We start from the raw sequence: 5034 nt of genomic DNA, 5'->3' as shown, positions 1-5034 counted from the left end.
GATGAGGTTGTCATCGTCCGTCCCACCCAGTTGGCAGGCCAGCCGGTAGTCCGCAAGCCACAGTTCTGGTCTCGTCTCCCCCGAGTACTTTGTGATAGTAGTCGGGGTTCGGAACCGGGTCGGGAACGGCGCCCGTCGTATGGCGCGGCTGAAAGCCTATGGACCGGGTGGTTCAGGCAAGGGACTCCGATCCTCCCCGCTGTCGTAGCGTCCCCCACACCTGGGGTGGTAGCCTCGGCGCACCCTCTCGTCGAGGTGGGCCCGACGGTCGCGGTGATGGTGCTCGTTGCCGAGGCGTCCCGGGGCCGTAGGCGCTGTGTTGCGCGTGCGCCCGGTGTGGACCGAGGCTTCCCGCATGAATCGGGAAGTCGCGGCGCGATGTTCCGAGGGGTACCCCTGCCTTCGGGAGGCGGAGCTTTCGGCCCGTCAGACCGCGGCGCCCTCCAGGAGATTCTTGAGCTCTCCCTGGATTCGCCGCCCCTCGGTGGTTGATGGCTCCAGCATCGCGCGGAGAAGCACTGCCGCTGCAGCCAGGTTTTGGCCGACCCCACTGGAAGCGGGTGGCGGCCTTACCCTGACATCGTCGGCGTTGCGGTGCTGGATACCCTGGGGTAGATGACGCATTTCTCCGACCGGAGGTTGGCCCGCTCATTCCTGCCCGACGTCCCGGCGGATCGGCTCAAGTGCTCCTGCTCCCTCGTCGAGCCTGGCCGGCACCCCGCGGATTTGCTCGAGCTGTGGGTCATGACCCCCCACCAGAACGGGGACCACAACTAGCTCCCGTAGGATGTCAACGCGAAGCACAGGCCTAGGGAGATCACCGTTCTCGGGCATACCGAGATGGTTGCCTTCGGAGGGACCCCCTAGATCGACGTGGAAACATTCGCGACTTGGGCCGCAGTCCTCGTCGTCGAGGCTGCGGCTGCCGTCGGAACAGTCAGAAAGGCAGTAGTCGCATGTGGTCATGAAGTCCCGCACGACACTGGGGTTACCAAGTCCGGAGAAGTCCCAACAGAAGTCAGGCTCGTCATCTTCCTCGGATCCTGAGGGCCCATAGGTCGAGACGTCCGTCAGCCGGTCCCAGGGTGACCGCATACGATACCCCAAAGGGTTCGGACTCGCCTCTACGAGAGCACCCGCCAAAGCGAAGCCGCTCGGCGGGTCGAGGCTGAATCCAAGAGGCGTGAGATGGGAATCGGTCGGTACCTCTTGGTCGACGGGCGGTGATGAAGTCACGTCAGGGACTGACTGCACCGTCGTCTCAGGTACGAGGGTGACGCCCAGCAAGCCTTTTGCGAGCGTGCTGGCGTCGTCCGTTTGCTTGGAATTGGCGTGTTGCGGGGAGACGGCGCTCGTCTTCGTCTCAAACGCGAGGTCGATGCTCGACGCGCCCCCCGTTGGGGCGTCGGCGCCGTCGACTCGCTCGACAGCCGACGAGGTGTCGCCTCCTGCTTGGCCTTGGTTGCCCCGCCTCCTCCTCTGTCGGTGGGGGAGAGGGCGGGGTGAGCTCGAATGTTGTTCTTCCGCCACGCGGGGAAGACGTCGTTGATTCCGCCGTCGGCGGGCGGGCTGTCGGCCGCCATTGTCGCTGTCGCACGGCGGGGGAAGGAGTATCATGTCGTAGCTGCCGTTGAGGGACATGAACTCAAGACTCCCGAAACGGAGCACCGTCCTGGGCTGGAAAGGTTGCTAGAGACTGCCCATCTGGAGCTTGACGGGAAGCTGTTCGTCAACACGCAGCAAGCCCCTACCTGGCGCGCCAACTGTCGGCGTTTCGGAACCGGGGGGTCCCTGGGCCGACGAGTGAAATGTCGCCGCGTGCCCTAGCCTAGATGGGTCGGCGCGAGACGGAGCGCGAAGGGGGGAAGAAAAGGCAGCCGGAGCGAGAGAGAGAGGTGGAAATCCCGCGGCCTTCGTGTTCGTCCCGCGCCCAGGTCGGGTGCGCTTGCAGTAGGGGGTTACAAGCGTCCACGCGGGAGGGGGAGCGAGCGGCCTCACGCGAGCGCCTGTCCCGTCCTCTTCCCCGCGCGGCCAACCCTCTGTAAGAGGGCCCTGGTCCTTCCTTTTATAGGCGCAAGGAGAGGATCCAGATGTACAATGGGGGTGTAGCAGAGTGCTAACGTGTCTAGCGGAGGAGAGCTAGCGCCCTAAGTACACGCCATCGTGGCAGCCGGAGAGGTCTTGGTACCCAGTTCGTGTGGTGTCGTGGCCGTCGGAGGAGCGCTGGAGCCTGGCGGAAGGACAGCTGTCGGTGCTGTTGAGTCCTTGCTGACGTCCTCTTGCTTCCGTAAGGGGGCTGAGAGCCGCCGTCGTCAGAGAGCGTGCGGGGTGCCATCATTACTTGTCTGGCGGAGCGAGCCAGATGGGACGCCGGTCTTATTCCCCGTAGCCTGAGTCAGCTTGGGGTAGGGTAATGATGGCGCCTCCTGTTGACGTGGTCGGTCCGCGCCCTAGGTTGGGCGATGTGGAGGCTCCTCCGAGGTCGAGGTCGAGTCTGTCTTCCGTGGCCGAGGTCGAGTCCGAGCCCCTGCGTCGGGCGAGGCGGAGACCGTCGGCTGAGGCCAGGGCTGAGTCCGAGCCCTGGGGTCGGGCGAAGCGGAGTTCGTCGTCTTCCGGGGCTGAGCCCGAGTCCGAGCCCTGGGGTCGGGCGGATCGGGGTTCACCGTCTTCCGGGGCTAAGCCCGAGTCCGAGCCCTGGGTCGGGCGGAGCGGAGTTCGCCGTCTTCCGGGGCTGAGCCCGAGTCCGAGCCCTGGGTCGGGCGGAGCAGAGTTTCCTATGGTGCCTGAGGCCGGGCCTGCCTGCCTGTCAGCCTCACTCTGTCGAGTGGCACAGCAGTCGGAGCGGCGTAGGCGGCGTTGTCCTTCTGTCAGGCCGGTCAGTGGAGCGGCGAAGTGACTGCGGTCTCTTCGGCTCTGTCGACTGGAGGACGTGCGTCAGGATAAAGGTGTCAGGCCGTCTTTGCATTAAATGTCCCTGCGATTTGGTCGGTTGGCGTGGCGATTTGGCCAGGGTTGCTTCTTGGTGAAGACTGGGCCTCGAGCGAGCCGGAAGTTTGTTCGTTGCTGGAGGGGGGCCTCGGGTGAGACGGAGATCCTCCAGGGTCGGCTGCCCTTGCCCGAGGCTGGGCTCGGGCGAGGCGTGATCGAGTCCATCGAATGGACCGATCCCTGACTTAGTCGCACCCATCAGGCCTTTGCAGCTTTGTGCTGATGGGGGTTACCAGCTGAGAATTAGGAGTCTTGAGAGTACCCCTAATTATGGTCCCCGACAATAACATTTGAGAACATGTCTCCAACATCTAGATTAAAATCTAGCTCCAATTTAAGGTATAGATATAGATAGTAAAAGGCAAAGCGAAAGAGAGACAATGATAACAATAGAGAAACAAAAAAATAGAGATAGATATAAACATAGACATATAGAAGAGAACATGCATATATATTAGGGATATAGAGAAGAAAGAGATATCAATAAGTTAGTGATAGACAAGAAAGAAAGAAAGAAAGAAAGAAAGAAAGAAAGAAAGACATGGATAGATATATAGAAGAAAAGATATAGAGATAGATAGCAAAATAAATTATTTTGATATGGTATTAATTGGTCTCGGTGTTTGTGTGTGTATATATATGTCATTCAACAAGCCAAGACATAATAATAGTGTAAGGACACGGCGGTTAGCTATAGATCACTCACTCACATACATTCCAATATGAATAATACGAGTGATAGAGCCTTGTTGGTACTTATGTTGCTTCTATCTTTATTATTCGTTGCGCAATGTAAGTGGCAGCAGCTACTACTCTTTATTATTTTATATTGGAATTAATATATGTGTTCTTGATCCTCATAATCTATATATCTTATCGTCAGGCGGTCGTCCTCATGTGTACATGGATGATGATGTTGTTGGAACCGCAAGGGGCCGCCGAGCTGCTTTTAGCCTCACCGAGAATGGATATTGTGACACGGAGCACCAAAACAGTAAAGTGGTCTACTGCTGCTCGCATCCACAGCCAAAGCATTGCTATGGCACTTTTCTGCAGTGTCGGGCCAATTGCTACGTTCATAAACGCAAGTGATCATGTGGCCATATCTGATAATGTGGTTCTAAAAACATCATCATTGTTAGCTTAAACAATGTACTTTACAATGGTTGGTAATATAATAATATGGGGAAGTCGTTCTATGGTTGTTCCAACACTAGCTAGTGTGTAGGAAAATCTTAATGATACTAACCGGAGATCTCCAACAAAGGCTTCGTACGTGTTAGTCTTTATTATGAGAGCACTAGGAAACAAATAAATTCCATAAATCCTTAAAAACTTCTCACTTCTTTAATTTGGTAGACTGAACGAGTTCGACCAAGAAGGGTGACAACCAAAACAGCCGAGTTATACGTGGCTGTCGTAGAATGAGCGTTGATGCCCCGCGTACTGTTTGAATGTACCTGAAGAGCTAGATACTCAGGAGATAACTTGGAGAAAAGGCAACCGAACTCTGGCTGAGCAGGAGCACCTGCCACGTCAAAGATAGACTTAGATAGGATCAGATAGACTTCATGGCTTGTAAAGGGATATCTCTCTGGTCCCCTATATAAGGCCGAGGGGTACCCCTACAAATCGATCTCATCTTATCTCATCATCCTTCTCATAGCAACCACACCATCATTAGATTGATAGGAGAATTCATCCATCACCGCCCACAACTCATCTAAAACCTATGCACACTAGCAAAACTCAATACTCAACACCAATAGGATGTAAGGTATTACTATTTCTAGCGGCCCAAACCTGTATAACTCTTTTGTGTTATGACGTGCATCCGCATGTACCAACGAGTCACGATCAATGACGTTGTTCTGTCCTTATGGTGCGCAGTCGAATCATAAACACCGACAGTTGGTGCACCAGGTAGGGGGTGCGATGTTGATTCACGACAACTCCATGGCCATCATCTTCAACACCCTGATCATCTTCAACGTCGGGGAGGTTTTCCGCTTTGGATCCCTCTCCTGCATCCCAGACCGGAAAGGC

General features: G+C 56.0%; 1 long non-coding RNA gene across 1 annotated transcript; it reads left to right on the top strand.

Moving 5' to 3' along the window:
- Positions 1–3623: 3623 nt before the first annotated feature.
- Positions 3624–4187, top strand: LOC103638168 (uncharacterized). The gene is made up of 2 exons (XR_558598.3): positions 3624–3780; positions 3872–4187. It is a non-coding gene; the product is annotated as an uncharacterized lncRNA (long non-coding RNA).
- The last annotated feature ends 847 nt before the right edge of the window (positions 4188–5034 follow it).

Source organism: Zea mays, chromosome 9, assembly GCF_902167145.1.
Source record: "Zea mays cultivar B73 chromosome 9, Zm-B73-REFERENCE-NAM-5.0, whole genome shotgun sequence".
Classification (NCBI taxonomy): Eukaryota; Viridiplantae; Streptophyta; class Magnoliopsida; order Poales; family Poaceae; genus Zea; species Zea mays.
The sequence above is the reverse complement of the archived record's forward strand: the minus strand, read 5'-3'. Positions and strand labels throughout refer to the sequence as shown.